The following is a 26,801-nucleotide window of genomic DNA, read 5'->3' as shown; positions in this document are numbered from 1 at the left end:
AGATTCTTACCCAAGCATGTATACAGACATGTTTAATTATGTCACATACATGAGCAGTTAAGTCCTAACTACATGCCCATAATGATTTTGAGAAGTTTGCTCTGTACATGGAAAAGATGAGTTCATTTGCCACTGGGGCACCTGTGGTGAAAGGGGGAAGAGGCAGCTTGACACTCAGTTGCAGTCAGTAGCACAGGCTGGTGTGCCAAACGGCCATTGCCTCATCTTGCAAAGGCTGGGACCATGACCTCTGTGGGCAAGTCCACTGTGTGATGTGATGCAGCAAGTGATTCCAATTGTGACTCTTCTCCAAGCCAGTCCCTACAGACATCTCCAGTTTATGAGATATTTGGAAGCAATGAAAGCATCATGGGTAGATGTCATTCACTTCTATGCCATAAGATGGGAAAACTTGAATGAGATTTATGGGGTTGCTTCCTCAGATCAGAGACTTTCAGGAATTGCAAGGCCAAGAAACCCAACTTCTTAGAGTTATTGCTGTTCACATGATGATGCCTTCTTACAGTTGTGACAAAACATGGAAATACATTGAGCTTGAAATTTCAAAGAAAAAAAAAGCAAGGAGCATTACCATACCTTCAGAAGTGTGGTTACTTATTTTAAAACTAGGCAGATGAGTTTTGAAGAAGGCAATCATCATGCAATAAAATGAAAAATAAATACAAAATCTGGAGGATTATGGAACTATTGGTGAAGACAGAATTGGAACTTGAGAAATAGCTTGTCATTTTGTTGGATTACAGTCACAATTTTAAAGAATGAACAAGGATTTATTCTAAAAGGGCAGCACAGTTTAAGAGCCTCTTTTAGACCTAAAAGCAAATCAGGTCCCAACAACACTTTTTCTCATAGTATCTTAACCCCCAAACTGGTATTTCTTCTGCATGTTAAGCTCTAGCAAACATTGGATTCCCATGAGTTTGCTAAAATGCATTTTGTTTCTTCAAGCTTCTGAAAACTCAAGTAGAGGGTCACTATCAATGCCAAAAAACTGGTCTGAATTGGAATGTGTGTCCCTGCTGAGAATTGAAAATGATTCATTATGTCAAATATCAGCATTCTCATCAACATGTTCAAAATGGACCAAAGATATAATTGGGCATATACTGTGTGTACATGCAGGAAATAAATGGATTAAACTCTTGTTATTTGGAGGGACTTTAAAAAATTAGTATTACTGTTTTAAATCTCTCATAATTTTGAATAACTAATGAGCTTTATCATTGTTGTTCTTACCTTTACCTCTTGGGATTTCTAATCCTATAGTTCACTACCAAAGAAAAAAGTGGATTTTCTAGCTCTAGGCTATAACATTTGCTGAAAGTGAGCCTTGCATTAGAATTCACTGCATCCCCTCTGAGCCCACTTTGTGCTCCCTCTGGGCAGAGAGTAAGATCCATCTGTTTATCTTTAGCCTTGCTCTCACTGGCAGACTGGCTCACATACTGGCAAAGAGATGGTCTGTCACTTTGAATTTCATGGAGAACTTTACCCCAGTCTCATGAGTCCATGACCTTTGTGACTCAGACATTTATGGCCTATTCTCTTCCATGCTTTCTGGATCCAGGATACTGGGGGGTGACATAAATGGCCAGTCATTGGCTGGTTCTGAGAAGACTTCCAAGAATAACTGCCACAAAACTTTTAACAAATCTATGAGTTTTAAAGATCTAGAATGTTGTCTGTCAACTGAGGTCTAGAATGGAGACTACAAACTGGTGGCCAAATCATCCAATAGGCATGTTTTACTTGGCCAAGTTAGTGTTGGCCTGCAGAGTGTTTAAGAAATATTTAATTAGTTCCCAACATTTCAAAATCAGGAGATTTCACGTAAAAATCCAGGTTTCTGGCATCGCTTGATTTGGTAGCACAGAGTCTGCATTCCCACCTGGCAATGATAGGCTTGTAGCTCTGTAGCAGTCACCCCATCTATGTGGGGCAAGCCCACTCCAGTTTACCATAATTCCTACCACTCCTTACCAGAACTACTTCACTTGTCTCCATAACATGCCTGGCTCCAGTAGGCTTTGGAGGTTGGGATCTCTAGAATGACAGTGTGGCTAGCACCTATGGTAAGAACTGTGGGGGGAAACAGAGGTTAGCACTTTCTGGGTTATCATCTGATTAGAGGAAACATAAATAATAATAATAATACAGCTAATTTATGGATCAGTTAAGTTGTTAATTGTGAGGTATTAAGCACAGAAGTGACCCCTGGCCTACACAAACTCCTAATGTGTGGCTCTGCATTGAAGTGATGTCCAGGAGGATCAGTCCTACATGAGGCCAGTTGAAGAATCCAATAGTTTGTCTACTCAAACTGTGGGAGTGTTGCTTAACATGTAGTTCAGAAATTTATCCATGCATTTATCCACTTATTCCTTTTTTAAACAAGTATCTATGAACTGGTTTTAGGAGGCCAGAGTTTATTACCCAGATCTCTCTTCAAGTGAATCTTCATGGCAAACCTCATGAACAGTAGTCCCAGATGCCATTCCTTTGGTTGGACTGTGGACCCAGCTTCCCCAAGATTAATTACAGCCACTGTCTAAGCATAATGGGAGTTTTGGAACCAGGTCACTCCTGCCCAACATTAGACTTCTCTAATAGGAAACCTTTATGTGGGCCCCCCTCTCAGCCTAGAGAAAACTTTCTCAGAACAGAGAAAAAAAGAAAACTTTCTTTCCCTGTGGCCTGAGACTTTTTCTACCCAATCTTGCTTCCTTCCTTCTCTTTCTCCATTCATAGGTATCAGACTTGTGTCAAGCCTGAAAGCTCCCCAACCTACTCTTGCTATCTCCCCTTTATTCTTTCTAGATATTTATACTAATAAGCTTCTTGTATGCCTAATCCTATCTTGGCTTCTGTCATCAGAGGACTCAGACTGTGACATAACTGCCTGTTGTGTGTCGAGTACTGTGCTAGGTGCTTGGGACATAGAGTGCATAAAACAGGTGAGATCCCTTCATTCCTAGGGTAAATACACCATAAGCAAGAGAATAAATAAATAAAACAATAGAGAGCCTAGAGAATGATTTATAGATTGATTGGGTGCTCCAGAAAGGTCTTTCTGAGGAGATGATGCTTAAGCAGACCCGTAAATGACAAGGAGCTCATCAGGGGAAGGTCTTACGGGGGAACAATCCAAACAGATGGAAGAGCAAGTACAAAAGGCTGAGACAGGAATGGCTTGGCATAGTTGAGAAAAGAAAGAAAAAAGCCAGTGTGGCTGAAACATAAAGAGGAAAAGATTGGAGATTGGAATGAGCAAGGATGTTGAAGAACTAGCAGGGAGCCTACTTTGGGTTTACAGGCCACAATAAGTAATTTAGAGCAGGTCAAGAAGATGATCCTCCATCTCCAAGGACAGAGAGAGTTAGGCCAAGATAGAACTCTAAGGCCTTGTGTGTGCTATTAAATGTTACTATAAAAAGACAAAAGTTTTCATCATATTACAAATATAAAACTTTTGGATGCACTTGCATTAACCAGGCTTTATGGACCATCTTGAGAAACTACGAACCACATATATATTATATCTGTGCAAAATGCAGGTCTCTGAGCTGTAGATTTACAGTGTGTGTGTGTGTGTGTGTGTGTGTGTGTGTGTGTGTGTGTAAGTAAAAGAAACCAGTTTGTAAGCTGAGTACCATTCCTATGTATCTTCAGAGTTTCGAGAAGGAAGAGATGACTGTGAACTGGAATAATTTCAAGATAATTTCTTGGAAGAATTAATTAGCTTATCAAAATCATTGCCTCCTAGGAAAAGGGTACAAAGCCAGATAGCTTCTTTTGCTAAAACTGGCTGATTGGACTTCCATTCTAAGAAAAGAAGGAGCCAGCCAACACCCATTGCAGATATGCCACCACTCCATCTGAATCACTGGCCATGAGCAAGCCTAGCAAGTTCAGGAAACTCCTGAGCAAATGAGAAAATATGGTGAAATTTGGAGAGAGATTCTTGTGCAACTTATATTCTTTGGATAATAGCTTCAAGAGTTGGCATTCCTGGCCTATAACTACTGTTCTTGGTATGGTTCCTGGGAATATGTATCTTGCCCAGGATACCTATTCCTTGAGAGGACCTGGCAGGCTATTGTTAGCCTCTACTGCTGCCACTGCCCAAAGTATAATTTGAGTATTAAGAGGCTTTGCGTTTTCACCTTCCCTTCCATCCCATCAGGGACAGGACAGTGAGAAACATCTGTGATAGCCACCAGGCCTTTCCTTGGGAAAGTCTCTGGGCAGCTACACACCCTACGAAAGTTTCCTGAAATAGAACTGCATCATCTGAGGCCTGAAAAGGATGCTAGGAAAGCTCACTTAGTTATAAGAAAATTGATGAAAAGCCTGGATGGTTTTCCATTGTCTGAGGAGCTCGAAATCTCAATACAGGCCACAAAATGTCCATCATTCAGCCCTTGCTAAGGCTGGGTCAACATGATGGCAAACAACAGCCTGAACACAGAAGAATCCAATCTATTTATCTCATGAAAGAATGCAAGCTATTTGAATACAATTTGGATTTTTAAAATTTCTGTCTGAATATTTTTAATTCTTTGTTGATATATAATAAACATACAGAGAATTACATATAAGCGACCAGATCAACCAGATCAAGAGCTAGATATTATCAGCACCCCAGATACCAGCACCCGCATGTTGCTCCCTTTCTTTAGAGGGGGATCACTCTCCTGGATTCTAATACAGATAATCTAACTATGCTTGTTTTGTATTTTATATAAATCAAATACCATATGCATTCCTGATCTCAAGGGGAAAAAATTTAGCATTTCATCATTGAATACAATATATCATATGATTTGCATATCAAATTAAGGAAGTTCCCTTCCATTTCTAGTTTGCTATGAATTTTCATCATAAATAAATGTTGAATTTTGTCAAATACTTTCTTTTATTCTACTGAGGGTATCTTTTTTCTGCCCTTTTTTCTATTAATGTAGTGAATTATATGAGTTGATTTTTCTAATGTTAAGTAAATCTTCCAAAACTAGGATAAAACCTACTGGCCATATTATTCTTTTTATATATTACTGGTTTCAATTTCTAACATCTTATTTAAAAGATTTGCATTTACGTTTCTGAGTAGTCTGCAATTTTAATAACAAATTTTATTTTTAAAATAGATCTTAACGTATACTATTCAGTGTTTCTTTAATTCTTTTGTCAGTTGTAATAAATAATATTTATTTGAGGAATTTGTATATTGTATTCAAATTACCACATGTGTTGGGTTAAAGTTTGTCACAATACTGTCTGACTATCATTTGATGACTGTAGGATCTATGGTAATGTTCTCCCTTTTAATGCTGATATTAACAATTTATTTTAATTTCCTGGTAAGTTTGTAAGGGACTTATCTATTTTATAGATCTTTTCAGAGAACTAATTTATGGTTTTTCTGATTTTTTCTATCATATGTGTGTGGGTTTTTAAAAAAACATCATTGATTTGTCTTTTACTCTGTTTCTATTTCTGATTTCTGTTTACTTTTCTTAAGTATGATTTCATGGGCTCTTTACTCCTCTTCACTAATTCCTTGAAGATAGAAATTTAAATCATTGATTTCATCATTTTCTTTATTTTTCTCCATTTAGAAGTATAAATTATCTTCCTTCTAAATTAAATAATGCTTTTATCTGCATTCCACAAGTTTTAATATGTCATGTCTTTATCATCATCTAGTTCAAAACATTTTCATTTTCAGTTTGTTTTCTTTGATGCCTGGATTATTTATAAATCTATTTTTTAATTTCTAGGTAGTTAAATTTTTTCTAATCACCTTTTTATTACTAAATTTTTCTTGATTCCACTTTGTTCTGAGAACATATTCTATGTAATTTTTAATGTTTATTTTATTTTTGAGAGAGAGACGGTGCAAGCAGGGGAGGAACAGAGAAACAGGGAGACACAGGATCTGAAGCAGGCTACAGGCTCTGAGCTGTGTGTACAGAGCCCAACATGGAGCTCAAACTTAAAAGCTATGAGATCATGACCTGAGCCAAAGTCAGATTCTTAACTGACTGAGCCACCCAGGTGCCCTTATTCTATGTAGTTTTAATCTTTTGGAATTTATTGGGACTTACTTAATGGCCTAACATGTGGTTAATTTTGGTTAGTATTTTTGGTACACTTGTGAAGAATGTCATTTTGGGGTACAATGTTTCATATTTGTCAAATAATCCAAGTTTATTAATTGTATTCATATTTTTATATCATTCTCTGTGTTTTTGGTTGCTTCTTCTATCAGCTATTGACTTAAGTATATTAAAATCTCCCACTATGATTATGATTTATTTATTTTTCATGTTAATTTTGCCAATTTTAAAAATATTTTTAAGATTTGTGGAGTGCAGTCAAATTTAGGGATATGATATCTTTGAAATGGATTGAACCCTTTATTCGTAGAAAATGGTCTTTTAAGGGATGCTTGGCTGACTCAGTCAGAAGAGCATTTAACTTTTGATCTCAGAGCCATGAGTTCAAGCCCTACATTGGGCATAGAGCTTACTTTTAAAAAAATGCCCCTTTAAAATATCTAACAAAATTTTTTAAATAAATTTCAATTTTCTATGTATATGCATTCTATACATATCGCTGTGCACAGGGATAGTGATAGAGATCAGAGATCAAGATGGAGATAGAGAGATACGACACAGATAAGTTAGAGATAGAAACAGAGATCCTATTGATTCTGTTATTCTGGAACTGACTGATATATCAGCATTTTATGCATCCCAGGAAATCAGAAAATATTCTTTGAGGAAAAGTAGTTATATATTTAAAACTTCTAGTTTTTGTTATTTCAGTTTTACAAGACCTCTAAAATCTTTGCTGATTTCTTTTTCTCAGCAAAGATTCACTCCCATATATTTCCATGACTCCCTGGCCTTTCATAGGCAACCCCTGATATCTGTAATGCCCTCTTTGCCTGGTGGATGAATGAGCTTGAAAACTAGGACTTCAGGGGGTACCTGGGTGGCTCAGTTGGTTCAGGGGCCAACTTTGACTCAGGTCATGATCTCACAGTCTGTGGGTTTGAGCCCCGCATTGGGCTCTGTGCTGATAGCTCAGAGCCTGGAGCCTGCTTTGGATTCTGTGTCTTTCTCTCTCTCTGCCCCTCCCCCACTCGTTCTCTGTCTCTCAAAATAAAATAAAGATATAAAAAATTTTTAAAAAAGAAAGAAAACTAGGACTTCAGATTTTTTTGTGGAACTTTATTTGTAACTATCCATCCACAAATTCACTTCACAAATACTTGTTGAGCTTCTGTCCTGTCACAAAACTGACCTTCTTGCTGCCAAGGAGTTTTTAGTTTCTGTTAGAACAATTAAACCCCAAAACAAGGACCCCTGATTGGTGATAAAGTTCTTACCTATACATATTGAAGTGAGATAAAGATAACAATGTACATGTCAGTATAAAAGAATCAATTTCCCTTTTCTTTAAAAAGACTTCATCCTGAGATTACATTCTTCATATTCAGTGCTAAATGTCTTTTCTTGCTTCTCCTTCCAGAAATCAGGAAGTAGTTTGTAGCAACTTCAACGATCAGAAAAAAAGAGACGTCTTTAAAATAATTTTTTAAAAGTCACAGAGAGCTGTAGAAGTAACAATGACTAGATGAACTAAAATAATTCAAAACAGTAGAGAACATTTCCTAGAAGGCCCGTTGATTGTGGGTATGAACTCATAATTGGTCTTCACCTGGGAGCAAGTCATGAAAATTTATGGAGCAGTTAGATATTGTGAATATGTCTGTACATTTTTAGCAGAGGCTGAGTGTAAGAGAGCAATGGGAGATGAGGCTGGAAAAGAGACAGATGTAGTAGGGAAGGTACAGATGCCAAATTCATTCATCTGCTATGAATGGCAAAGGGGAGCCATTAAGGAATTTTCAATAGCTAAGTGATACCAATCCCATTTATACCTATTGTGTCTGATAGGTTATTTAAATTATTGATATACTCTTTTGTTCCAGCTTACTGAGGTATGCATCTCTTTCCAAATTTACTTTCAATGGCTTCTTTTTAGAAAAATGTTTTAATGCTTATTTATTTTGAGAGAGAGAGAGAAAGTGCCAGCAGGGGAAGGCCAGGGAGAGAGAGACAGAAACCGAAGCAGGCTCCAGGCTCTGAGCTGTCAGCACAGAGCCCAGTACAGGCCTCAGACCCACAAGCAGTGAGAATATGTCCTGAGCTGAAGTCAGATGCTCAACCAACTGAGACATCCAGGTGCCCCTATTTTTAATGACTTCTTGTGTATCATAGGAGTATTAACACTACAGAGACTGGCCTTCATTACAAATCACAGTTTGTTTGTTTTTTCTTCTAGAGAGCAAGTACTTAAATATTACCTGCAGGCACCATAGTTGGGACCATAGAGGACTGGGATGTGTAGTTTTTCTAGGGATCATGATAAAATACAGAAAGGCCTGTACACTCTGGAGCCTCCAGATGAGGGTCAGCAAGTTTCCTAAGTGAACACCAATGTGGAAGGGAGTTGCTTGGGACTGAATGCTTGGTTCTAGCAATCTTGTCCAATCAAGAATGTAAGGAGTTGGTATTTTTTCTTCTCTGTACTTCTTAACATAATGTCAGAAAGACCATCATCCTAAAGAAGTGGATAAATTTGAGAGAACAGCCATTCTTCTGCATCACAAACTCTAAACAGCTATAGCTAAATGGAGTACTGTGATATTTGACAATAGATGGGCGTAGGTTTCAATGCCAGAAAAAGATGCTTTATCAACTGGAACAAAAAGTTCATCAGAGTAAGACGTGCATTGGTGGTAGTCATTGGGGGAAAAGTAAGTAAAACAGTCTCACTTTTATACCAAAGTAATTGGCATGTCCTATAAATTGAAGAGAAATAAACTTTGTAATTCAGTACTCGAATCACCCAGAATTCAAGATTATCCAAGTTAATCAAGATCTTAAAATACAACATAAAAATTGGTAACAGCCTACCTATTTTTTTTAATTGCAATGAAGCTTCAATAATGCCTTTACTCCTCTCCTCAGAGCTTTAGGGGACATTGGACATTTCTTTGTAAGCAGATTGATTTATGTATCCATGTGACTCACAATTTTGAAATAAGAAATCCAGCTTCTCTCCACAGGAACCCCTGTATCTGATGGGCATAAATTAAACATTGCATGTCTGATACTTGTATTTTGGATGTTGAGTATTTGAAATAATCCTTCATAACCATTTGTTTGAAATGCATTGTCTAATCATAGCTATACAGCATCCACTTTTTAAAAAAATTTATTTTAATGTTTTTTATTTATTTCAGAGAGAGAGAGAAAAAGAGAGAGAGAGAGAGAGAGAGAGAGAGAGAGACATCATGAGCAGGGGAGGGTCAGAGAGAGAGGGAGATACAGAATCTGAAACAGGCTCCAGGTTCTGAGCTGGCTGTAAGCACAGAGGCTGACACAGGGCTCAAACCCACAAACCGTGAGATCATGACCTGAGCAGAAGTTGGACGTTTAACTGACTGAGCCACCCACGCACCCCCAGCATCCACTTTTTGAAAGAAGGATTTTTTTTAGATACATCAATAATATGATAGGATTTTGAGAGATAAATATTTACCAAGGGGAAGTTAGATGACCCAGTGAGCTGCACTGACTTCCATAAAGGGTGTTCCCTCCAACTCCTAGGTCTCTTTGTACCATAATTACACCACCATAAGTTGTTCCAAATGGTTATTTGTATTTTTTATAGATTTTTAGTGAATAAATGAAAACAAAAAGCAAAATCCATTTACTCTGCAAATACCTAAAACTGAGAGCCCAGTTTTGTGAATCTCTCTATATCTGTGGTCTCCATACCTACACATATCTGCTGGACAATATCAATTCCAAAAAGGAAACTTGCCAAGAGAGAAGTTAAAATTAATTTTTTTTCTTTCTGTTGTAGCAATTTACTAGCTCTGATATACGTTTGGTTGGAAGAAAGAGTTCAAAAGTTGTGGTTAAACTGAGTTTTAAGAAGTTATACTGATTTTCTTTACGTGCTAAGTATCCTGTCTTATCATGAATCACTCACAGTAGCAGAAAATTAGTAGAGACACAATTACAAATGAATATGTATTTTGTAGCCTCATTTGGCTAATTATTTGTCACTTTGTTAAATATTAACGGGGTCCTGTTGAGGTAGGTATTATTATCTGCATATTACATTTGAGGAAGTAGAGGTTCAGAAAGGTGCTGTGACTTGAACAAGGTCAGAGAGTAAGTGGCAGGAGTCTGGTTGATCTCAGGTGTCCCAGTTTCAAGTCCAGTGGTATCCCCACTCCACCAGAGCTGTCTGCCTTGGTTTCATATTAATTGTACTATTGGTCATGGTAAGAATATTAATGAATACAATTACCAATGATTTAGTAAGGGAATAATTTTAAAAGCTTAAGTTTATTAGAAATGGCCAATTTAGTTTTATAAGGGATAGGTCATAATGAAATAAGTGACTACACTTTTCTAGGATATAGTTTCCATAGTGACCATGGAAAGACTGACATTATATGCTTGGAATTCCAAAACGGTTTTGGTAACATCACAGAGATCATTAGCTCAGATCTTGGACTGAGGGTGAAGTACCTTATTAGATAGAAACCAGACTCAAAATAGCTAATTTTGAAAGGATAGAGTTTTCTAGCTGGAAAGAACGCAGAAGTAGAGCACCCATGGTCAGATTTGGTGTTCTTATTTGAGATTTTTTTTTAATGTTTATTTTTATTTTTGAGAGAGAGGCAGAGCACAACCAGAAGAGGGGCAGAGAAAGAGGGAGACACACAATCTGAAGCAGGCTCCAGGCCCTGAGCTTTCAGCACAGAGCCCAACGTGGGGCCTGAACTCATGAACCGCAAGATCATGACCTGAGTCAAAGTCCAAAACTTAACTGACTGAGCCACTCAGGCACCCTAGTTCTTATTTACAATTTATAGGAATAATTGTAAATGTGATGTTCCTGGTGTGGGGCATCTGGGTGGCTCAATCAGTTAAGTGTCTGACTCTTGATTTCAGCTCAGGTCATGATCTCACGATTTGTGAGATCGAGCCCCATGTCAGGCTCCACACTGAGAGTGCTGAACCTGCTTAGGATTCTCTCTCTTCATCTCTCTATCCCTCCCCTACTCACTCTCTCTCTTTCTCAAAATAAATAAATAAACTTAAAAAAAGAAATAAGAACAAGATAGTCAAAATTAGTAGGCATAAGGTACCTGGGGGGCTCAGTCAGTTAAGTGTCTGACTTCGGCTCAGGTCATGAGCTCACAGTTCGTGGTTCGAGTTCCATGTCAGACCCTGGAGCCTACTTCAGATTCTTTGTTTCCCTCTGTCTCTCTGCCCCTCCCCAACTTGTGCACTCTTGTTCTCTCTCACTCACTCTCTGTCTCTCTATCTCAAAAGTAAATAAATAAACATAAAAATAAAAAGTAGGAATATATGCAACTGGAAATCAGAAGAAACACTTAAATTGTCCTCTAGTTTTCAATCCATGTTTAACTATTTTCCTCTGATTTCAAAACCTTTCATTATCTAACTTATTCTAACTGAACTACTACCTGTCATCCCCATACTGCCCTTTTGTTCTCTATCTCTCATGGATTTTACCTCTATTCCCACACAAGCTTTCATGCTTATCTCCATGCTTTTTTATAGCCATAAAATGTATCTTCTTTCTGCCAATTTCAGTTCCTGTTTTATGCCCAAGCTCTTAAACAAGTAAATGATTGAATGAAAAACAACACAACTCGATCTCTTCCAGTCTTTGAGATCAACAATGATCTTTTCATACCCTATGCCCTCAATGTTTTCCTGCCCCATTTTCATTGTTTAATTTATATTCATTTGCATATTATTTTATAGTTATTCAACCACTTTTATGAGTAATCCTAGACCTCCCTGTAAAGCTAAAAAAGTCCTAGAAAACTAGGATGATGTACTCCATTTCCCTTATACCTTCTATAGTATCTGGAAGGAAATAAGGCAAACTATGAACAATGGGCTAAATTTAGTCTTCCAGCTGTTTTTATTTTATTTATTTTTTACATGTAATCTTTATTTTGAGATGATTTTTCTTGTGATGTCTTTATTGAACTTTGGTATCAGGATAATTCTGACTTCATGGGCTGAGTTGAAAAAGTGTTTCCACATATAGGAGGATTAGGAGGAACTTAATGGAGGACCATGGGGGAGAAGAAGGGGAAAAATAGTGGGGGAGAGCGAGGGAGGCAAACCATGAGAGACTCTTGAATGCCGAGAACAAACTGAGGGCAGATGGGGTGGGGGGGAGGGAAAGGGGGGTGATTGGCATGGAGGAGGGTACTTGTGGGGATGAGCACTGGGTATTATATGGAAACCAACTTGACAATAAACTATTAAAAAAAGTGTTTCCTGCTATTATATTTTTGAGAAGAGTTTGAAAATATTCATGTTAATTCTTCTTTAAATTATTGGTGGGACACTTGGGTGGCTCAGTCGGTTAAGCATCTGACTTCGGCTCAGGTCATGATCTCACGGTTCATGGGTTTAAGCCCCGCATCAGCCTCTGTGCTGACAGACAGCTTAGAGCCTGGAGCCTGTTTCAGATTCTGTGTCTCCCTCTCTCTGACCCTCCCCAGACCATGCTCTCTCTCTCTCTCTCTCAGATAAATAAAAACATTTAAAAATTTTAAAATAAAAAAAGATAAATTATTGGTATAATTTTTCTGTGAACCACCTAGTCCTAAGTGTTTCTTTATTGGGCATCCATATATTTGTGTATGGCTTGTAAGCTAAGATATATTTTATACTTCTAAATGGTTGAAAAGACCAAAAGAAAATAATATTTCAAGGTATGTGGACATTATGTGAAATTCAAATTTTAGTGTCCATAATATTTTATTGGCCCACAGTCATGTTCATTAATTAATGTGTTGTCTATGGCTTTCATGCTACAGTGGCAGAACTGAATAGTTGTCACAAAACCCAAAGAACTAAAATGTGTGTAGTTTCCAAAAATGCCAAAGGCCATACAGGGAGCTTTGTACATGGTACTATTTCTAGTCCTAATACGACCTTTGCATGATATTATGTCCACAGTTTTATGATTGAGGAAACAGAGACACAGAGAGACTAGTAACTTGCTCATGTCACACAGGTGGTAAGCAGTGTATCTGGAATCTTTCCAGTACTGCCTAAGTCGACTTCTTTATATGACCCTGTCCCCCAAAGGGCATCATTGAAGGATTCCACTTCTGTTCAGGCTTCCTTTTTTCATCCTTGACAGCTTAAAGATTATGAACAAACTCTAAATACATAGAGGAGCTGATATCAAGGAAGATAGATTTAGTTGCTTAAAGTTGGAATCAGCACAGCATTAGTTTTATTCCAAGTAAGTATTCTACAGAGGGGTGATCTACAGCTTGTCAACCGCCTTCAGGCTTCACGTAATCAGAGCATTCCAAAGAGACAGAACACTTTTACACAGGGTTTCTCTATATAATGAAAACCCTTAAGAACCCCAACAAGTATCTTCTTATTCTTAGTGTAAAGATTAAATTAAATTCAGCCTTGAGTGTGCCTGGGTGGTCTAGTCAGCTGAGTGTCCAACTCTTGATTTTGGCTCAGGTCATGATCTCGCCATTCATGGGTTTGAGCCCCACATCAGTTTCTGTGCTGAAAGCATGGAGCCTTCTTGGAATTCTCTCTCTCCCTCTCTTTCTGCCCTTTCCCTGATCACACTCTTTCCCTGTCTCTCAAAATATATAAAAAAAAAATTAATTAAAAAAATCTTAAAAAATTAAACTTGTTGGGATGAGCACTGGGTGTTATATGTAAACCAACTTGACAATAAACTAAGGGAAAAAAAAAAACTCAACCTAATTACAGTGTCAGGTTGTTTGTTTTTATTAACTGCCTGTACTTTTAATGCTAATGCATATAGCATAAATGTCAGTTAAAAAAACAATATTTTCTTAATAAAATCATCTCATTCCTCATCCGGTCTATGTTGAGAAGAGTTAATGGGTCAGGATATAAGACTAGGATGTAATTGTAGGTCTTGCTGCTAACGTCATATTTACCTAATCAACTACACTGTAGTATAAATAGTCAAGATGATGCATCAACAAAACATTGTAGTAGAGATGAGACCATCCATTGGTGGAAATTTACCTCCAGTTCATCTTGGCTTTAGCAGAAGATGATTATAGCCCAGTTTCTACCCACATGCCCACGAATAAGAAATCTTTTGTTACTCCACTTTTTAGTCCACTACTTCAGTTGGGTCATTGTGAACACTTGGGAGATAGACTCCCAATTGTCGAGCAGCCTAAACCAGAAAAAGAGTCTTGCATCATAGTATGTTTCCATTTGAATATGCCCTTGTAGTATGGGACTGCTAGAGAAAGCCATCACGACATTCTAATATCCTAGATATTCACTCTGATATCCTGGGGAAAAAAACTGGCACATTTTGCTAATACTCTGTCTTGTTTAATAACTGATGTTCTCCAGCAATCTTTGTTTTTTATATGAATTTTTTATCTTACACACGTTCTAAATTAAAATCACTCTGTTTTATATGTTAGTAATTTATTATAATATCTCTCTGTTATATCCATTATATTAGATGAGAAAATATTCTAATTTATATCCATTTGATCTTAATACACAAGAGAATGAGCACTATATTCATAGGAGACTCTCATCCCAAACCTCTTTCATTTTTCATCTGAGCTTAGACCATTTTATCATTCCAGTCAAAATCAATTTAAAGCTCTCCATTTACAAAAATTTACCTTTTTAACCATAGAAAAAAAATCCGAAAAATAAAGTATCTATTCCTTAGTCCTTTTTACATATTTACTCATAAGTTTTTATCTTTTTTTTTTTCAAAGTGGAAATAATGGATCCTTAAACCTTATCCAGTATTCTCTCCTTGGAATTAATTTTTCTTTAAAATTGCAAGGTAGCTAACTAACTCAATGTCCCACTAATACTGTTCTTGCTTTATTTCTCTTTCTATGCTACTTATTAATCCGACAGATAGTTTCATTTTCCAAGAGAAAAAATATTTGAGAAAGCTCACACTGATGGCTTTCAACTACCAATTTTGTCAATAAAAAGAGGTGAAAAGCTATGTTCAAAAACTTAACTAACTGGCCATTTAATTTTCATCTCCCTCACCAGGCTTCTAAAACTATGTATTCAAAGATACTCCAGGAAAATTCACTTCAGATGGGAGCTTCATTCCTAAATCCCTCTCTGGCTTCCTACCATAGGAGATTCTCAAGGACCCCTCTTGCTCCTTTAGCACCTGGCCCAGATAGAGAACAGGCAGAACAAAGAGATCTCTTCCAGGTTTCCTGTTCTGGGGCTCCATGCTAACTGTGCCTGAACTTCCAAGCTGAGAGCTCTGCTCCAGCATCATCTTGCTATAGCTTCATTATGAAATGGAAGAAAGAAGAGAGCTCAGAGATAAAGAGATATACTACCCTTATTCATTTTTATTTAAAATCCCTTTATTTTTCTGCTAAAATTCCATTCCTGACAATATATAGGAACCATTGAGAACCCCGTTCACTCTTGAACTTCCTCTTTCTCTTACCAGGCATGTGCCAGGCACTGTGCTAGGCATGGGTGTAACAATGAACAAGGCAGCAGAGTTTGAGCCCTCACAAGGCTAAATAACTGCTCCAGCCTCCCACACTTATCAATATTCTCTTTTAATAGTTTGAAAGTATGATTATTGTGTTTCTAGCTCAAGGATAACTGGATTAAGCTTCAAAATTAAAATTAGCAGCAGCACAATAAGCTAGGTACAAAGTACATCCAAATATTTCTCTTCGCTCAACACATTCTTATGAATACCTTCCATGGCCCAAGGACTGTCACATTCATTGGGGAAGTAGCCATAAGCAAGTCTAAAATGACAAAGGTCTGCCCTGTGTCAAATAGCCCATACTCTGGTGAGAGGAGATAGATACTATGAAAGTACACAAGTAAATGAATAACTGTGCTACATTCAGAGAATGATATGGTCTGTGAAAGAAGTTAAATTGCATCATGAGTCAGAAAGTTTAGGATGGAGCAAACAGGAAGTTGTACATTAGCCAAGGTAGTAGAGGAAGGTCTTCCCGAGGAGAGAGTTCATGGACTGGAAAACCTACCTAAGCAAAGATCTAGGGTAAGAATGTTATAGCCAAAGGAAATAGTCACTGTAAAGGCCTTGAGCCAGAACAAGCTGGCATGTTGTAGGAATAGAAGTGACCAATGCCTGATAAATAAGTGGGTGGCTGTGGGTGCAAGATGAGGTTGGGGGTAGCAGGGACTGGATCATGTAAGACCTGGTAGGTTAAGATCTGGACTTTGGATATGACCCTAGTGAGATGGGAACATCTCAGAAGGTTTTAACTAGGGGGCATGGTGATCTAATATGTTTAAAACATCCTGCTGACTGCTGTGTTCCTTTTTGGGCAGTGAATATTAGGGAGGCAGGAGCAGAAGCAAGGAGACTAGCAGGTACAACATGGCATACGGTGCCTCTGAAGTTTAATATGGCGTCTGCCTTCAAGCAGTGAAAACTAACACTGCTGAGTTTGCTATGCCCAAACCCAGGGCTAGAGATAGGGGGTCTAGCTTGCTACTACATGGTGCCTGGACACAGGTCTGCAGAACCTTCTTTTCTCCAAACACCACTGAGTAAAGAGGAGGGCAGCTGGCTTTCAAATTCTGTGTTAGAATCCCAGCTCTGTCTTATCACCTTAGATTTTTCCTCTGTGAAGTGAAACTAATGGACCCACCTCTCAGGCAAATTCACAGATGGGAGGTTGAGATGAGGCAACATAGGCAGAAGCACTTGGGGAATGTTAACTTCCCTTCTCCGTGGGAGAAGGGCAATGTGGTACAGGGAATAACTATTGTCCTCTGCCTCCCAGACTAGAAGGGCCCATGTTTAGAAAGGACCCTGTGCTTATTGCACTTTCAGAAGATGCATGACTATAATGTGACGGGAGGACTAGGAGGGCCATTTCAAAGTGCTTTATTCCAAAGTGCTTTATTCCAGGGGCGCCTGGATGGCTTAGTCGGTTAAGCGTCCAACTTTTGCTTAGGTCATGATCTCGCGGTTCGTGGGTTCAAGCCCCGCATCGGGCTCTGTGCTGACTGCCAGCTCAGAGCCTGGAGCCTATTTTAGAGTCTGTATCTCCCTCTCTCTCTGATCCTCCCCTGCTCATGCTCTCTCTCTCTCTCCTAGAAATAAATAAAAATATTTAAAAAAAAAAAAAACAACAAAATGCTTTATTCCATTAACAAGAAACTACAACTGAGAGTGAAAGAAAATAGTCAAGAAAAGTAGTCATAGAGAAGGTTTGCTGAACTACATGCCAAACTGAACCTCTGTGTCACACCTTCTCTGAGACAAAGCCTTGAGGACTAAGGTTTGCTTAGCTACACGCTATTTCAAAGAACGTTCCCTTCTTTAGAGTGCTCTGGGAATGTGATTTGGATGGTGAAGCAGATTTGGAGAGTTTGGATCTCTGTGCAGAGAAAGGGCCAAAATGCAGGTTGGAGTAATGACTTTCACGTGACAGCCAGTGGAGCGGGTTTACTTGGGTAAATGGTTTTCTAATTGACAGTTTTAGGCTCTGGCAACTGCAATAGAAATGGAGTCCAAATCCTTTTGAGGGACTATAACTCTAAAAGCTGTGTTAATGCGATAGATTAAATGTACCAAAGCTGAGGCAGCCCAGCAGCAGACCCCTGTGCTGGGGATTGCCTTCCTGGTTTCACAACTGTTTATTTTGATTGCTTTAAGTGTTGCAAAGCCCCATTGCCTTCTTTTCCAATTCTAGCCCACCTCTACCCATAGTGCTTGTTCATTTGAGCTTCTTTCCCAACTTCTGCTTCCTTACAAAGCCTCTGCTAATCATGTGGTCAAAGATTTGGGGTGGTAAAGTTTGGTTACCCCTAACAGCCATATTGTCCAAGAGTCTCCTTTTTCCATGCATTTCCAGAACTTGTTCACCGACACTGTACTTTAGTAGTTTATACTAGATAACAAATAGCCTCAAAAGCTTCAGGACCTCATCATTTGGTAGGTAGACCGTGTTTTAGCTAATTTAATCTGAGCTCAGCTGGCTGAGTGGCTATACTTTGGGGTGTGATTTTGCTGGGTTGACTCTAGTCTCAGGAGTGGTTTCAGGTATGCCACTTGAATCCTTTTTCATGTGTGGGAACAGCAACTACCTTGGGTCTATCCTCTTGGCAAATGAAAGAAGTTCAAGAGAGCAAACCAAGTACACATTTCAAGCTTCTTCCCACCTCACTTCCTGTCATATCCTATGGGCCAAGGCAAGTCATATGGCCAAATTAAAAGTCAAGGAGCAGGGAAATATACTCTTCCTCTAGTGGGAGGAAGGAGAGTCACATGATTAAGGGCCTGGATATATAAATCCAACATATGGTTGTTGGGGGGGCACCAAGTGACTCAGTTGGTTAAGTGTCTGACTCCCGATTTTTGGCTCATGTCATGATCTTATGGTTCATGAGATTGAGATTCACGTTGGGCTCTGCCCTGGTAGCACAGAGCCTGTTTGGGATTCTATCTCTCTCTCTCTCTCTCTCTCTCTCTCTCTCTCTCAATCTATCTGTCCCTCCCTGAGATGTGTGCTCTTGCTGTCTCTCTCAAAATAAATAAACTAACATAGGTATGTTTGAAGAGCTGGAGACCAGTGAGCCAATATACTACAACCTTCTTCTCCAAGTCCTGGTCCTACTCCTGGTCTTGGATAGGGCCAAGGGCTCATGATGAATGCTCATTCCATGGATAGAGTTCTCACCATATACTCTGTGTAGCCTTCTGAGGGCACCACTGTAGCACTGAAAAACTAAAGCACTGAACCCAGTGGACTTTAAGGTTCAAACATTGTATGGACCTGTATATTTAGAATACGTATTCTTTTTTTTTTTTCCCAAATGTTTTATTTATTTCTAGGAGAGAGAGAGAGACAGCGTGAGCAGGGGAGGGTCAGAGAGAGAGGGAGATACAGACTGAAACAGGCTCCAGGCTCCGAGCTGGCAGTCAGCACAGAGCCCGACGCGGGGCTCGAACCCACGAACCGCGAGATCATGACCTAAGCGAAAGTCGGACGCTTAACCAACTAAGCCACCCAGGCGCCCCAGAGAATACGTATTCTTAAAGAGAGAATTTCTAGAGTATTTTCTTGGGCTAAAGAAGGAAATTGCAAAATGGTGCTAAGAGTTGGAAAGTCACTTAGGAGAAGTATGGAGATTGTCTGTTAGACTTTACTTACCAAATCTGACCCAAACTCTGATTGTTGGTTAAAATCATGAAGAAGAAAACCCATACTACTACATATAGGGCCTATGACTAGCCTCAAGCTACGCCAGGCACTAAGGATACAACATTTAACAAAGAGACAAATGCTCTGACCGCATGGAGCTCACTGTCCTCTCAAATCTCAGTTTTCCTGGGTTGGGTTCATTTAGCCATAGAGCAACACCGGTTCCATTTTTCCAATGTTGCTTAGAATGAATTCACTGCATTCATTCATTTCTATAATCTACCATTTTGTCCTATTATCTGTTTGGGGTTTGATGCTAAGTTTTTAATATGCCCCAACATCACCTAAGAACAACAGAGGATGAGCCATACCCACAAATTTTGGTGAGCCACACTCACAAACTGTCCTCAGGGAGTTCAGTGGCCTGTAGCTCTGCTGCACACAGCAATTGCTCAAAGCAGATCAGAGAAGTGTAGACACTGTGATGCCTATCTCCTTGTTGGCGATTTCCCTTAAGAATGTAAAGAAATATTTAACAAGAAAAGTGGAGCTAGAGTCCCCACAGCTGCTTTGAGAAATTCTGAAGACAAGGACAATCAACAGGGAAGAGAAGGAGGAGGGAATAGAAGAATGATTAAAATATCAAAAGGGAAATCAGTAAATTTGAAACCTCAGACCTGGAAACCATTAGAAGTCTGCTGGCAACTGTCAAGAATCAATATAAGAAATATGTAATTTTTAATAACTCAGAAATAAAGTATGCTGTTAGCATGCTAAGAGTTGAGGTAGGGGGTGAAAAGAAGTGAGGAGAAATGTGGTCTGTTAGCAATTATTGCAGATGCCAGGGCCAGCTGTAGGGGGTCACCCTCAGCTTCTCAGTGGAGCATTCTGGGTTTCAGCCTCAATGCAGCGCACACCAGCCTGGCATTCCCAGGGCACATTCAGCATTTCTGATGCTCAGCTAGTGTAAGACATGATGTATCCAGGACTCCTCGGTGTTATCAATCCAAACATAGCTGTCTTGGCCACCACTATCTTCCCCAAATAAATTGGGGCTATGGGAAACTTTTTATTAAAGAGCCCTTGGTTTTTAAGTTTTAAAAAATGTTTATCTTTACATTATTTATAAACCAAATCCATATTTTTAAATATTAAAAACTTCCAAGGGCAACTCAAAAGTAGCTAAAGCAAGGATTTTTCCCATTTCTCAAGTTTTTGGAGATCTCACCAACAAGAATATGCAGCCAAATTGGAAAACGTCTTTTCTAAGGACTGAAGATGAATAAACCTTGAAAGATGGACTTCACTTCAAAGATCACTTCAAAGATGGACACTCGCTGGGAAGAGCGAACAAAAACTGTCTTCAAAACCATGACACACAAGTAGAGACGAGGGTCCATGAAAAGATGAGATGAACATTTCCAAAGTATGCTATATGGAATATTATTAGTTCTGAGTGATTTTAATAGGCATTTCACTTTAAAAAAAAAAACAAGCAAACAAAATGGGTCCAATATCAAATAAGTTTGCAAAATGTTGAGTAATATAGAGCTAAACAGATTCCTCTCTTGTAGGACTTTTGGGTCCTGAATTGATTGTGATTCAGATCTGAACAGGATTATGAATCTCAGAATTTGTGCATGGGATGGGACTAACTTTTGTACCATTGAGAAGTTATTTCACCATGACCATTTTCTTGTTGATCATCTGCCAAATTCAAGTATGAGCTGTTTTTTTTTCCCCCCTCTAACTACTCAGTACCTTAAATGCATTGAAATTTAAACAGATCATTACAAGGACAAAGATTACAGAGAACAACTCTGGCACTTTTTTCAAGTTTCACTTCTAATAAGTCTTCTGAGGTAAAGGGGAACTCTAATGTTGCTCCCAAAGCCCTCTGAGCTTCAAAACTGGGTCCATTTCATTATACGCCTGTTAGTTTCATTCCATGCAGGAACCCAGGTGAGCATCAGGCCAGTCTTACTGCCAGTCTTCTTCAACTGGAATATGAGTGATTTTTCCCTGCTTTATTTCCCCGTAGGTGGAAGTTTTCAAGAGAAAAAAGGGGCCTTAGAGATCTTCTCTCTCAGGGGGGAAACAGAAGCCCAGAAAAGGGGAAGAAGTGCCTTAAAACCACCCAGCCACCTTTCCTAGCAACCAAGCCTTGCAAAGCCCACCCAGATGACTAAGCCACACTCTCCCTCTGTGCACCTCTCAGTCATAAAAACCTTACATTTCCTCCAACTTCACATCCCACTTGACTCTTCAGGAGTATGAAGCAATTTGAATGAGCTTCCCTGCGCCCTGTCACAGACTGGAGCACATTAAGGGCAGGAAATTAGGCAGAGGCATGTTTGTAGATCCGGTGCTGATTACTCTTCCACTCAGATTGTACATTCACCAATACGGAATGGATTTATCTCTAATTTATTAAAGGTCGGTCAGCATGGATTGATAAAGGAAAGGCCATGTCTGATAAATTCACCTAAATTGAATTCTTGGGCCACATTACCAAATCAGCAGACATAATTTATCTGGATTTCAGGAAAGCATTTAGTGCTATACCATATAACAGATGCATTTACTAAGGCAAAGTATTGTGTGACGGTTAAGTGTCAGGTGGCAATTCTGGAAACAGGTTTAAAGTGGCCCCAAACCCAACACTGGGTGTGCCGCCAAGAGATACTTAAGAGTGCAGAGAGAGAGAGGTCAGTCTGGGGGTCATTATTTCAAAGTCCTTGACCCTAATTATAATTTAATTTCCACAATGGTCATATCTCTTGAGAGCAAAATTGGGATGAAGGGGACAGTTTTAAAAGGAACAGACTGAAAACAAGTTCTGAATTTCTTTTTTCAGTTAGACTGGCTCAGCAAAGGATGAATGAGTTCCACCAAATGAACACAAATAAACAAAAGAACAAAGGAAGCCAAAGACTTCTGTCCCACAAAGAAATGCAATGAAGAACTCGCAACAGGACAGTGATGGGAAGCAGTGGATTTCACTAATACTCTAAACTCAGAGTCTGTGTTGATACCACAAGAGCAGTAGAAATGGAATTTAGAGTTCTTGGGATATAAATAGGGTCAAATAATTACATAACTATGAGTCATTAGTATCCTTGCTATGGCCTCAAAAGGCACGAGCTCCTAACTCTGGTTTGAATTTACCTCTTCTTAAAGTCAAGATTTATGCATCAGCCTTACATCTTTATTCAGGCAATGTGGAATGGATTTCTCTCTAATTCATTAAAGGTTGGTCAGCATGGATTGATAAAGGGAAACCCATGTCTGATACATTTGCTTAAATTGAATATTTCCTCTGGGCTACTGCTCAGGTGACCTGAGGTGACCGTCATCGAGAATGCATTCAGGCAGTCTTAAACTGAGATCTCTGTCTAACATCCTCACCAACTCCTTGGCAACCCAAGAAAAGAGCAGTAGCAAAATGCAGGCTCATTCTCTCACTCAGCAACAAGCTATGGTGTTTGGGCTTGGCCTCAGTATCTAGTTTCCAGGTCTGCTGCAAAGTTGAAGCTGAGAGTATCCACAAACACTGAGCACCTCACAGCAGCATCGAGCTTGTACACACTTGCACACATTTGTTCATGCCTCCCTCTCCCACTCCACCCTGGATACCTATTAAAGCCAGCCAGGCACCAGAGCCATCTCGGACTGGTATTTCTGTCTGGGGGGACTCTTTTTGTTTGGTGCCATGTAGCATGGAATGGTTAGTTGTGTGTGTCAACTTGGAGGGTATCTTTGGATGGGATTAACATTTTGGTAAACTTTCAGTGAGCAGATTGCCCTCTGTAATGAGGGTGGGCCTTATCCAGTCAGTTCAAGGCCAGAATAAAACAAAAAGACCAGCCTCCCCTAGCAAGAGATAATTCTCTGGCAGAGCATCTTTGGACTTCATCTGCACCATTGGCTCTCCTGGGTCTCCAGGCTGCTGACTCACCCTGCAGATTTGGATTTGCCAGTCTCCATAATCACATGAGCCAATTCCTTATAATAAATCTCTTTCCATGTACATGCATATTGTTGGTTCTGCTCCTCGGGAGAACCCTAGCTAATATACAGGGTTATCAATAGTTTTTCTTCCTTCTGGATTTCTAGGACCTCCAACTTCAGCTGAGGTCTCAGCTTCCACTTTAATTCTCTGTTTCTATGAAACTCTTTGAATCTTCATGGGGAAAAAAATGCAGGCATGGAACAGTAATAACCCAGGCTTGGACTAGCAGGAACTAGATTAAAGATTTATTCTGGGATCTTGGAGCAGGAGATTCCATGAAATGTCATGAACAGAACACTACAGTATCAGAAGACCATTTAGAAAAAGGATCCAGTAGAATCATGACACTATTATTGTATCTGTCATTGCAGACTTCCTCTAGCTTCATTATATCTTTGATATCATGGAATTTGGCATCTGAAATGAAGCACAAGAAAAAAGTAAGGTAATTAACTCCAATACATTTTTTTTCTCCTTAATTTGAGCCCTCAGTAGAGTCAGAATGGTACAGATGCAAGTTTTCACAGACTCTCAAGAAAAACCTCATTGTGTTCAAATGGCATTTTTAACTGCAGGCTCACAGATATTATATATGAGGTTCATTCATTCATTCATTCAACTAACTAGCATATATTAACTGTCCAAAGCCCTATACTAGTGCATGAGGAATTAAAAGGCATTCTTTATAGTACTTGTGTTCAAGACATTTTACAGTCTAGTTGATTATAAAGATAACCAACATGTGTGAAAGTTTACAAAATATTTTTTATCCATTTAGAAAAATAGTTTAAAGTCCAGAGACTAATATAACAACACCCACATGTGTATCAATAACCCGTGACCTGTCCAGGTCGCTGAGTGTTGGCAGAGCCAGGTATGGCCTTCACTGAGCCCATGAATTATGAAATACAGTTGGGAGAAAACGGGTGGGCTGGCTTATGAGATGGTACTAGGGCAGAGCTGGGCTGAGCACACGGAGACAAAAGTAACTGCGTCCGTCAGCCTCCATGACAACCTCAACACCAAATACAGGATCTGGCCCTTAGTGGGTGCTCAATAAGTAGAGATGGAATGAATGGATGAATGAATGAATGAATAAAATAATGGGGATGAAAATGAACAAATACATACAAACATATCATAAGCTAAAGGGAAATTGGGCTTTCAAAGGATGAAGCCAAGAGGCATAGCTGCCTGGCTGTGTATAACTCCTTTCATCATAATCCTAAGGGTTTAAAGCAAGACTAATCAATAGAATCAAAATTATCAATTGTCATTAAATGTTAGGTTGAATGAAGGTGTAAACCACAAACTAATGGATCCCTATTACATATAGGAAATTGGATGAGATTAATCTAAGAGGACTCTCTGAAGAGGTCAGTTTTGAACTGAAATCTTTTTTCTTCGGAATTTTACAAAAGAAATATTAAGAACATTCCATGTATATATGTACAATATGTATAAAAACATACATACACATCTACCTATACCTCTCAAAGTATATCCTCAGATGTTAAATAATTCTATTTTTATGTGATCCTTATTTTTCTGTCACTTAGCTCGGGGGCAATCAGAATGGGGTAGGATTCCAATATGGAATTCCAAAATACTCAGACACAAGCTGGAACTCCCCTGAAAATTAGCATGCGTGGCCACCCTAAGCACAATGTTCTTTGGCAAAGGAACATAATAGTGCAAAGAAAGTGTGTATGTTCATGGCATGGATTAATGACACAAGATCAGGAAGAGATAGTGTATTAGGTCTTTCAGATTTTTGTATATGGTGTAAGAAAGTGGTCCAGTTTCACTCTTCTGCATGTCGTTGTCCAGTTCTCCCAGCACCATTTGCTAAAGAGACTTTTTTCCATTGGATGCTCTTTCCTGCTTTGTTGAAGATTAGTTGGCCATATATTTCTGGGTCCATTCCTGGGTTCTTTTTTCTATTTCACTCATCTATGTGTCTGTTTTTGTGCCAGATACCATATTGTCTGTATGATTACAGCTTTGTAATATAGGCTAAATTCCGGGATTGGGATGCCTCCAGCTTTGTTTTCTTTTTCAACATTGCTTTGGCTATTAGGGGTCTTTTGAGGTTCCATACCTCGAAAGTCCAAATTTTAGGACAAAAATTCAGATTTTAGGATTGTTTGTTCTAGCTCTGTGAAGAAGGCTGGTGTTATTTTGATAGGGATTCTACTGAATGTGTAGATTGGTTTGGGTAGTGTCAACATTTTAACAATATTTGTTCTTCCAATCCATAAACTGTTTCTTAACAGCTGTCAGTATTCTCTGCAGTTGCTATATCAAGGATTGCTGCTTCTGCTCTGTGCAAGAGACCATGTCCTGCCTCCTAGAGTCAGAGCCATTGCTCTTTTAGCATTTAAGTGACATAGGCCTTTTTCTTTATTTTTAAATTAAAAATTGTTTTAATGTTTATTTATTTTTTTAGAGAAAAACAGAGTGCAAGCAGGGGAGGGTCAGAGAGAGGGAGACACAGAATCTGAAGCAGGCTCCACACTCTGAGCTGCCAGCATAGAGCCTGATGCAGGGCTTGAACTCACAGCCTGAGCCGAAGTTGGACAATTAACTGACTGAGCCACCCAGTCACCCACATCTATGCCTTTTTCATCCTTTTCCTAGTTGTCCTAGTTGTTCTTTTTTTGTTGTTGTTGTTTTGTTTTTTTCCTCCTCTTAACCAGATTTTGCTGGGAGAATGCAGAGTTTCCCAGAGAGTGGCTAGAAGATTTGAGTGGCAGTACCCTGAATTTTCCTCCTAATAGTCTCCTTGGACCGTTACCATACCCTTCTCAACACCATCACTCCATCCCTAAGGGTCAGGGGCAGCTCTCTTTTCTTTGGCCAAAAGACTTAATCGCATTGTCCCAGAGCCTTTCACCATTTCTCCCGTGGTACCTAATATCAAGGGCTTCCCCAGCTAGAGGGCCCGAAACCCAAGGCTATGACTGAACCAGTCCAATTCCAGGGCAGTCATTGAGAACCAAAGGGGCATCACACCCAGTAAAAAGGGATCGGATACAGTCTTTGGATGAGCAGACTGAAGTTATTGCCAGTGTCAATTACATTGCCAGTTCATTCCTGGAAAAGGCAAGGAAAAGCAGAACAAGCTTGCTGGAATAAAGATAAGAAGTCCCCCCACTGTGTTAGCTGCCCAGTGGCATAGAAATCCCAGGGACCCCAGGAGATCCGGGTGGAAGCAGAGCAGGCAGAGCCAATACTCCATCTGGAGGATATGGAGAATGGGGAGTGGCCGCATCCTGGTGACATTGGGAACATCACGGCATATCTATCCTTACCTCTAAACCCCATGGCCTGTGGGTTAAAGACTCTTACAAGGTAAAGGCCTTTCACTGGTTGAAGAGATTAAATGACTATCTCAGAAAAATGGATGCTTTTTCTTGAAACCAAATGGGGTTAGAACAGGGCCAATTCACAAGC

Source organism: Hyaena hyaena, unplaced genomic scaffold, assembly GCF_003009895.1.
Source record: "Hyaena hyaena isolate Hyena2069 unplaced genomic scaffold, ASM300989v1 scaffold_452, whole genome shotgun sequence".
NCBI lineage: Eukaryota > Metazoa > Chordata > Mammalia > Carnivora > Hyaenidae > Hyaena > Hyaena hyaena.
This window is presented reverse-complemented; position numbering follows the sequence as displayed.